Source organism: Tiliqua scincoides, chromosome 5 (assembly GCF_035046505.1).
Source record: "Tiliqua scincoides isolate rTilSci1 chromosome 5, rTilSci1.hap2, whole genome shotgun sequence".
NCBI lineage: Eukaryota > Metazoa > Chordata > Lepidosauria > Squamata > Scincidae > Tiliqua > Tiliqua scincoides.
In genome coordinates, this window is record NC_089825.1 from 61,830,190 (window position 1) to 61,841,145 (window position 10,956).

Below are 10,956 nucleotides of genomic sequence, written 5' to 3' on the forward strand. Positions count from 1 at the left end.
TTTCCAAAGATCCCTATAGAACTTTTAAACATCAGGGACCCATGCAGCTATGATTCCAGCAATAATTCTGATCCAGTGCTTTATCAGAAGACAGAAATGAAAATTAACCAAGCTAACTGAAAGATAAATAAACATAAAGCTGATAAAGCACAAAGAAGTGAAACTGGAATTTTAGATTTTATGTTTAAATGAAAGAGATTCATGTATGTCTGCTTCATCATGCTGACTGTTGCACTTGGATTCTGAACTCATGAATCATGTAAAAATCCAATTAGGAGGGATTATTATTATTATTATTATTATTATTATTATTATTATTATTATTATTATTATTATTATTATTATTATTAACAGCATTTATATACCACTTTTCAACTAAAAGCTCACAGAGCGGTTTACAGAGAAAAAAATCAAATAACTAATGGCTCCCTGTCCCAAAAGGGCTCACAATCTAAAAAGATGCAAAAGAACAACAGCAGATAGCCACTAGAAAAGACACTGCTGGGGTGAGGTGGGCTAATTACTCTCCCCCTGCTAAAAAGAGGAGCACCCACTTGAAAGAGTGCCTCTTACCCAGTTAGCAGGGGTTGCAAGACTTGCTACTAGTAAGCCTGTTGCAGGCTACTTCAACATGTCATCCAGAAAAAGAGGGACCCATGTAATGCTCATTTTCTCAGACCAATGTCGGTAGACTTTCTGACATGGCTACATGTTGCTGAAGTCACTTCTTTGCCAGATGCATGCTGTATTTGTGTATCCTGAAGTAGCCTGTTCTATGTTGATTTAAAAACAAAAGGGAGTTAGTTCTTTGAGTTAAAGCTGTACTGGAAAAACATAATTGCCCACAATGGTCACCATGTTGAATGGCAGGCTGTTCACGGCATCAATGCCTGAGGATGAGAATAAGTGAACAGGAGAAAAGATCAGCTTTGGAGAAACGAAAATGGAGAACCTGGAAAACAGGACAAGGGAAAGAGGGGTAAACTATCTTTTCCCAGCATCAATACAAAATGCTCAGTGGATTTTTTTTTTTAATGTGGGTGATTCAATTGCACATCTTCTGCTGTTTTGTTTAGTTGTGCCTTTCCCTTACCAAATGTATATGTCTGCATGGTCTAGAGGGTAGGGCCTCCATTAACCTGAAGATAACATCAGAAGGTCACCAGTTCGAGGACACCGGCAGCTCCCTGAACTACTGAGAATGGCGAGACCTTGAAGCAGCTGATAAGCCGAGCTGAGTGATTCCACCTGCTCTTGGTGTGAGCAAGAAGCGTCTTGGCTGCCCTCCATGTGAGAGTTGGAGCTGCTTGTCAGCCTGCGTGGGAGAACTGGAGGCCAGAAGTGAGACCAAACCAGGAAGATCCATTCTGAAATGTTGTTGGTTCTTGAAAGAGAGAACCTTTATGATTGTAAAAATGCCCTTGGGGGATTTAGAAACGCCTGCCTATGTAAACCGCCTTGAATAAAGTCAGAGGAGTAATCCAATGACCAGAAAGGCGATATATAAATATCCAGTTATTATTGAGTTACAAGATACCTATCTCCCACTCTGAGATTTAGGGCAGAATCCTAACCCCTTATGTCAGTGCTTTCCAGCACTGATGTAAAGGCAATGCAGCTCTAAGGTAAGGGAACAAGCATTCCCTTACTTTGAGGAGGCCTCCGTGAGTGACACCCAACTGCAGGATGCAGCACATGTCCCATTGGTGCCGCTATGCCTGTGCTGGAAAGCACTGACATAAGGGGTTAGGATTGCACCCTTAATTTCTAGTACCCTGGATGATTAGGCCTGAACCTGATAAAGACAGCATTAGTAACTCCGACTATCAAAATGTTTAAAGGCATTCTTTCCCTCTCCCCGCCCCATAAAAAGGCTCTCATGAGAGCAAGATATGGACACAATACAGATATACTAGGAACAAGTCTCTTAAGCGCAAGATTGTCTCTGACAAACAGGCTCAGTGGCAGCATGATATGTGGCTAAGTTTCAGCATACAATTAGCTATATGTCTGCTTGTCCCATCCAGATCATTATCTTAGCACTAGGCACCGCTCATCTTTTTTTGAGCCCTACCCTGTTTATTTGGGGAAAAGGATGGCCCAAGGCAACAATGTCTCTGGTGCTGTCAGGCTCAGGTTGGGGCTATGAATGACTACACTCAAATTTATTCACCACTCTTCTCCCAAATGTAGCCTGCAATCCTCTTTTCTGAAAGCTGTTTATCATTGCTCCCTGACAAGTTTACGTATTGATGCACATCTACAAGTATAACTTTGTATTCACTTCGTATTCAGATTTTATATTCCAAGTGTGTACTTGAGAGACTTTAAATACAGTGCACCTAAAAAAGCCATCTCATACTACAAGATGACAGAGAACATTACCGTTGATTTAACGGAAGCGCCTTTCTAACATAAAATCAATGTTATTCATTTTTATTGTTGGGTAGCTAGCAAAAGAATTCACTCTCTGCATTTGTTAATTTTTATCTTTACTAAATTTCAAATAAGTTGTTGATACCCTAGCTTTACACGATGAAACATCAGTTGTAAATCTAACTAATTTTTTAACCTACATAAATACATGACCAAAGAAAGGGTATGGATCAGATAAGAGAAATAACCTGCCTGCTTGGTTAGTCTCTGTCATGCTTGTATTCTAATATAAAATAAAATAAGCCCATTATACAATGATTGGATAATAACTTTCAGTTCCAACCCCAATATATAAAAGGCATAATCCCCAGTAAGCTGTTTTGTACAAAACCCATCAGAATGAATGAGAGCAGCTTAAGAGCATTCATTTCCATTCATTTCCAAAAGCCTGGAACAGTTAAACTCCTCAGTAGTGGATTGTGCTTCAAGTGTGCTTTAGTTTGGGTTAACAGAAAATTCTGGAAACAGATAATTTCCTAAAACAAACTGATTATATTTTACTCAGTCTTACTTTTTTCCTGCAAAGTTTTGAATGCAGTTTCAACCTCTGAAAGTTCATTTCCAATGAATTAGCCCCCCCCCCCACTTGAAGATAAACCAGCATCACTAAATCACAATTCAAAAGCACATAATTTCATTGTCCATTAATCATCCATGAAAGGTTATATTATCTAAAATTTATGTCAAGGAAACAAAAGTCTGTTTTTAAAGAGGCCCTTCGAAATTCAGCAAGAAAATGCTAGTCTGTTCTATAGATGGTGGTGGTTCTGAAAAGTTCTGCTTTCTAGTCATCCTGCCCTCTTTGACTTTTTGGCCAATAAATTCTGGAACCTTGCAATCTGAATTTGGGGACATGTTCTACTATGCACACTTAGTTCATGTCAGATATTGACTAGCCCTGTTGGGCTTCGCCATGACCCTATGTGATATTATTATTATTATTATTATTATTATTATTATTATTATTATTATTATTATTATTATTATTATTGGGTTTGTAACCCGCCTTTCTCCCTGAAGGGCACCCAAGAATAGTGGTTTAAGAATAGTCTGTCATCCAGTGCATACCTAATAGTCCCCCACAGATGTACCTTGCCAGTGTTGGGCAAGTTCTCATTTGGGGAAGCTAGTCTTCTATCTCGCTCTTCCCAGTAAGGAACCCCTGGAAGGTTGCACACCGTCACACAACTTTCTCTAGCGAAAATTGTTTTTAAAAACATTTTAGGTCAGGGGTGCTCACACTTTTTTGGCTCGAGAGCTACTTTGAAACCCAGCAAGGCCTGGAGATCTACCAGAGTTTTTTTTACAATGTTTGCGCCATCATAACATATAACATTTATGTGTACAATGTATGTTGGTGTACCTTGCATAACCGCATGAGCCAATATTGCACAACACAACATAATTAACTATAAACATTTTTTGTAATTACTTGAGTTTACTTTGATGACTTGCACTGAAGTGAATCAGGCAAGGATGCATAGTCCAGACAGTAGCTGCTGACAGCCAGCCTCAAGCACACTTCCAAATGTTCATCAGTGGGGCTTACTGCCAGGAAAGTGTGGCCAGAATGGCAGCCTAAGAGCCCAGTCCTAGGCAGGCCTACTCAGAAGTAAGGCCCATTCTAGTCAATGGGCCTTACTCGCTGGAAAGTTCAGGCAGGGCTGCAGCTCTCGACCTTCCAGGTTCCTACCTGGCCTAGAACAGACCCAAACAGGAACCACACGAGTACCTCTGGAAAGCCCTGGGAAGGAGCACCTGCCTGTCTGCTGTGCTGCTCGCGCACCTTTGGCTGGCAGAAGGGAGGAGGAGGAGGGCCTAACTCCAGGGAGACAAAAGCCACCGGGGGGGGGCCTTCGCCTGAGCCATGGGGGAAGCGGGTCACAGGCCACTGCGACACAGAACGAGGAGAGGAGAGGGGAGGCGAGCGGGCCAGCCAGCTGCATGCACACAGCCCAGGGCGTACAACGATCCGGTGACTAGGCCTCTGTGGGGAAGGGGAGCGCTGAGGCGCCCCTCGATTGCCCTCGAAGCGGCCCCAGGAATGAGCCTCACGAAGGGGGAAGAAGGAACCGCCCCCGCATCAGCGCTTCTCCCCCCAGCCCCCCTCAGAGGAATGAGCCCGCTCAGCCGCGCTTCCCGAAGCAGCGGCAGGACAGCGCCGCTCCACCCAAGCTGCCAAGGGGGCGGCGGAATGACCAAGTGGAGGGCCTAACTGCCCTGTCCCTGCCCCAGGGCGCTGTCCTGCCGCTGCTTCGGGGAGTGCGGCTGAGTGGGCTCGTCCCTCTGAGGGGGGCTGGGGGGAGAAGGAACTGCCCCCGCGCCAGAGCTTCTCCCCCAAGCAGCTTGGTCGTTCCGCCGCCCCCTTGCCGGCTTGGATGGAGTGGCGCTGTTCTGTCGCTGCTTCGGGGAGCACGGCTGAGCGGGCTCATCCCTCTGAGGGGGGCTGGGGGAGAAGCGCTGGTGTGGGGGCAGTTCCTTCTCCCCCCTTCATGAGGCTCATTCCCAGGGCCGCTTCGAGGGCGATCGAGTGTCCCGGATGCGATGGCGGGCCAATCGGGAAGCTCCGGGGCTCTTTCCCACCCCTTTCAACATGGCGGGCCAATCGGGAAGCTCCGGGGCTCTTTCCCGCCCCTTTCAACATGGCGGACGGGAGGTTTGGCGCGCGATCGACCGAATTTTGCTTCGTGATCGACCGGTCGATCGCGATCGACGTTTTGAGCACGCCTGCTTTAGGTATACCACAGAATCATATACATAGCTATTGCTGTCTAACTAGGCACTCATCAGGAAAAGTGCGTGATGGTTTCTGTGGCAAACATCTCTATATATAAAAACGAATGTCCTGACTGACTCATCAATGCCCAGCCTAGAATCATGAAATTTGGGGAGCACTATATATTCCTTCCAAGACATAAGTTTCCATTAAGAAGGGTTTTGTAGAAATTCAACCCCTAAGGGGGTGAAAAGGGGTAAAACGTTTCATGGATTTCTAAATATCTCTTAGACCTGGTGCGATATCAACTTGGTTTTTGCTTACAAAGGTTATGCATACAAAAGCTTAAAAATGTAATTTAGAATTTCACTCTAATCAACCTCTAAAAGGGTGAATCTAAATTCAGAGGGTGAGTTATAGAATCCTTCCGATTACTTAGGCCTGGCTGGCCTTTTCCCCTGTGCTCCTGCCTAAGAGAGACCTGAGGTCTTCATGGCAATGGAGGCCAGGCCGGCCCTTTTAACCCTTTTAAAGTCAGTATGGCAAGGGATAATAACAATAAAATAACAGAAAAATAAAGTCATTTGACAACCCAATCCTGAACTGCCCTGAGAATGGCTGCCACCGGATCCTGTGTGCCCTGGGCTACCGCAAGAGGCGCCTTGGGGAGGGGGGTGGGCTGGAGGTGTGCCAGGGAGGGAGGGAGGTGGGTCCGCGGAGCTCCACTCTGCAAGTTCCAAGGCACTCGTGGTGGGTTCCACGCCCTACACAAGCACATTTATCTAAATGAGTAAAGTGAGTAAAGGTAAACTGAATAGCCCCATTGTGGGGCTGCTTACTTTACCCAGGGGAAGGTGACGAAAGTTCCCTTCCCCTGAGGCACCTCTTGCGGTAGCCCAGGGCACACAGGATCCGGTGGCAGCCATTCTCAGGGCAGTTCAGGATTGGGTTGTCAAATGACTTATTTTGACATTGCCAGTGTTTTACTCACTTTGCTCACTTAGATAAATGTGCTTGTGTAGGGCGTGGAACCCTCCACGAGCGCCTTGGATCTTGCAGAGTGGAGCTCCGTGGACCCACCACCCTCCCTCCCTGGCACACCTCCAGCCTGCCCCCCTCCCCACGTCATGCCTCTTCCTTGCCCTCTCTCTGCCCCCGCTGGCCTCCTCCCTCCCCGGAACGCCTCCTCCCTGCCCCCACTTACCATGCAACGGCTTGGCGGTCCATGAGACCGCTGAGCCGCAGAGGCTGGGCGACCAGCCCGCACTAGCCCAGCACCAGGTGGTGCTGGGCTAGCACGGGCGGGAGCCTGGCAGTGAGGCTCGCAAACATGCCTTACAGCACATTTGCGACAGTGCTCGGTGGCACAAAGCCATTCCGATGAGCACAGGATTGGGCTCTTAGTGTTCACTCTGAACAGTAAAATGAAGTGTATTTCTGGCTCAATGTGAAGTTCTACTGCCTCAAGATTTTGACAAGCCTTTCTCCTTAGAACTTGTGCTATCGCCTATCCTTGCTCTGCTTATCCCTGTGGTCCAGTGAGAGGAGAGTTAGGAAGGAGCATTGGATCGAGAGTTGTGTGGCACAGTCTAGCTTCCCTCACAGGAGGTATTGCAGAACAAAACATATCTCAAAACAAAGCAACATGTACTGCGGGACTGTAAGCTCATTGTTTGGTATGAGAGGGGTTTTGGGACACTGAGCATAACCTTCAAAGAAATCAGGGGCAATGATGGGGTGATGGGGGAGACTTGCTGCTGGCTGGAGATTTCTAGCAGACTCTGCTGGTAGTGCTGAAGGGAACTTGAGCTGACAAGGTTAAGGCATGCATAAAGGTGTATATAAGATCCTTGACCTGTAAACTCTCTCTCAGGAAGAACATGAGGATCCACTTGAGAAGCTATGTCTCTGCTGGGCAATTCTCCAAACTCCTACTCAAAATAGGGGACAGAGAGTACCTGAGTTACCATCCCTGTAGGCCTGGGGTCAGTAGTTTCAACCTGTAGCAGACCTTAAACCAGGATATATTCTGATATCACTGATATTAAACAGAAGTTCATGAAGTGGCTGTATGACCATACCATTATGACCCCCAAGAACAAGAAGGCTGCCATCATTAATGACACTCTACTTAAGTCGTTCTAAGGGGCAGAAATGGAGCACAGGTCTGTGGACTCTGTGGTGCAAATTGACGATGCGGTCTAGTAATCCATGGCGTTCCTCAACAGCCTCAGCCCTCCTGGCTTCCCTGCCCACAAGCTTCACCTCAGAGTGAGGTCTCCAGTGATGTTGCTTTAGAACCTCAACCCATGCAAGCTCTGCAATGGCACCAGGCTACAAGTGAAGGCCCTCCATGGGAACATCATTGAGGCCACAGTGTTCACTGGTTGTGCTTGGGGGGGGGGGGGTTGGTTGGTGTTCATACCACACATACCAGTCATACCACCCCTTTGAGTCCAAGAGGCTGCAGTTCCCCCTCAAGGTCTACTTTGCTATGACCGTCAAGTCCCGGGAAGTCACTGAAGGTGGCAGGGATTGACTTGACAGAAAACTGTTTCTCACATGGGAAGTTCTATATGGCCTGCTCCAGTGTGAGCTCAACCAGCAGCCTGGTGGTTCTAGCACTTGAGGAGACAACCATCAATGTGGTCTACAAAGAGGTCCTTAAGTGGAGAATCAAAGGTCATAGGTATTTTTCGTGATTTTTCCCCCTGCTACAGTCGTCTCTTATTTCTTCATCAAATGTTATATTTCAAATTTCACTTCATCATTTTTCTGCATGCTTGACTTTCTTCAAATTACATATACTTTTTCTTAATTTGTTTTCCTTTACTTTTGTGAAAACATTTGTGAAGCACAGGAACTATGCTATTATAGCATAAAACCAATTCAAAATACAAAAACAACAATTTATTAAACAAAAAAATTTGATGGAACCCTGGCTTTCAATAATTACAGGGTATTGCATAGTTTGGGGTAGTTGCACTAAATTTCAGTTGTTCATTGCAATCAAAGGAAAGTTTATTGGAGTCAAAATGGATTTAAAGTAGTTAAATACTTTAGCAAAGCATGGGTATCACACTAGCAAATGCATATTTGGGCCAATATCTGTTTCAGGTTCCACTTTGCCAAGACCAGATTTGAGTGAAAGAGGGTCTGAAAAGAGGGCATGTCTGCCTTCTTCAGAAGCAAAAAAAAGAAAAGAGATAGGTACATATGAGGTTGCAATTCAACATGAGAAGAGGCAGTTTCACAGCAGTGCCCTCCTGGCCCAGCCCCATAAGCAGTGGCAGAATTTCAAGGTCTCTGGGTTAATGGGAAATCTCCTGAGAGTAGCACAATTTCCTCTCTGCCCTAGGGACAACAGAGAGCAAGGTGTGGGGGTAGATGTGCCTTCCCTGGATTTGTCCCTCACTCCATAGAAGTGAACATAACCAGTCATCTCTAGAGAGCATGAAAGGTGACCAGTGGGGAAGCACCTCAAGAGAGGAGCACCTGCTCCCTCCCTTTTGACCTTGGTATGTCTTCTAGGCAGAAACAGTGGCCCCTTGACTTTGCATACATAAGACGTGGAGGTGAGGGACAGCAACGTGATTTTATCAACTGGAGCAGCAAAATAGTGTAAATAGTCATGGCCTTACATAAGGTGGGAGTATCTCAAATATGGAAATTGTTGGAGAGCGAAATCCTGAATCTCAGACTGGGGATGATGAGATCTGGTGACCCCTAGCGAGGTAAGCAAACTATCTCATTCCATGCTAACTTCTTAGGCGTGTTTAGACTTTGAAAAATTATCAAGGCAAATGGGTAGGATTGGAAGGAACAAGTAGATGAGTTAAACATTCGTGGCCTTTCTGTGAAGTTGTTATTATTCTGGAATAATTACTTAAAACCAGAAATCAGTTCAGATGTGTTTTGGTTTTCCTCATGATGTAGGCATCCAACTGATGGATGTGTTCATTGTGTGAACCATGTGGGGGGTGGACACACAGCTATTGTGACATAGGATTACAGTAGCTCCACAAAGGGTGCCATAATTGTGCAAATTGCCATGTGGTCATGTGCCTGTCTCTAACATGCACAGGCTCACACAACTGTGGGATCATATCATTATCATATCGTATCATTAACGTTATGATCATTATAACATTATGATCATTATAACATCATTAACCATATCATATCATTAAACCTCCTGACAACCCCAGCAACTCAATTGTGGGCATTTGTGTGGTGGCTGGAAAGCACGGGAACTGGACATAACTTGCTGTTCTGTTTCTAGACAGCTTCTTCCTTCTCATCAGTGCCAGTTTCAGAAATGTATCGTTTGCCCAGTTGCACAAAATCTGCAAAGTTTTCAGTATTGAACTCATTACTTTTTACCCTCATATGGATGACCATCAGCAGGGCAGTTAGAAATGCAACTAATGGAGAGAAAACTGTCGAAGTGCCACTTTCCCATGTAGCTTCATGGCTTAGCAGATCAATGGCTTTCAGTTTCATTTCTAGTTGAGGGGCTCAAATATCTCCCACGGTCTTCAGCTACTGAAGTAAATCAGGTGGCTGAGCAAACTGTTGGTTATCAAGTATCATGCTCCAGTTTCTCTCCCAGTGATAGTTACCAGTGATCACAGTTGATCTGTGTTAGTATTGAAATACATGTTGCAGTCAAACCCCCCCCCCCTTTTTCTGGGTTGGGGTTGCATTGTAAGCATGGTAATCAGGTAGACTTCTTTCAGGGAGAAAACTTGGCGCGTCACCCTGATGCTTACTGGCTATGTTGTTGCTAACCATTTGCATTTATAACAATCTGTACCTGCAGCGGGATGGGGTGGAGGTAGCAGTGTGTACTTTTGGATATGTTCAAAATTAGATTGCAAAAACAAAGCTCTGTGTACTTTAAGAACGTTTATTGTGGTTACTTTTTAATATCTCGAAATAACTATAGCAACATTATCAACACAGGTAAAACCGTCCTTTTCACCCGGAGTTTAAGCCAGTAGATTTGTGCCTTTGGCATGCATACTGTGGACTTGTTTGTAACAATAAGCACTCAGTATGTGGAACCACTGAGCTGACCTAAAGTACAGATGTTTCTGAAGATGGTCTGACACCTTGAGGGGGGACTGCCCTCCTCACCCTTCCAAAATGGCACCCCTAAATTAAACTTGGATTAGATGTGACATCTTTTCTCATGGCCCTGGACTGTTTTATAATTTGGCCTGTGCGTGACTGAACAGGAGCCAAGCTCTCTCTCTCCTGAAGGCAGGGGCGGAACACGGTGGTGCTGAATGAAGTTGGTATAGCATTGCCACACTATTCATAAAGAAATATGAGATCCTCCAGGGTGAAGCACGCTATGTGTGTGTCAGACCTCTTGAACTAGTCTGGGCTGCTTCTCAGATGTTGCTGCAGAACTGGCTCCATCTTTTCACGGTTCCTGCTGAGGTAAAGCTGCTGAGGTACAAAATGCTTTTTAAGTGATACTGTGCATAGAAACTGTTGCATGGCCTCTTTCTATAGGTCAGGGGTGTCCAAACTTTTTGGCAGGAGGGCCACATCATCTCTCTGACACTATGTCGGGGGGGGGGGAAATACCTACATTTCAAATGTACATAAATTTACATAAATGAATATATTAGAGATGGAACTTATATGAATGAATGAAGGTCTCACAATAGCTCAAGGCCTATAAAAGGCCTTGCACAAAGCAAGGCTGACCTTTCCTTCACTGCCACTGCTGCATCACAGACATGAAACAGCAAGCAGTAGAGAGAGTCCTCAGCTCACGTGAGAGGTCAAAC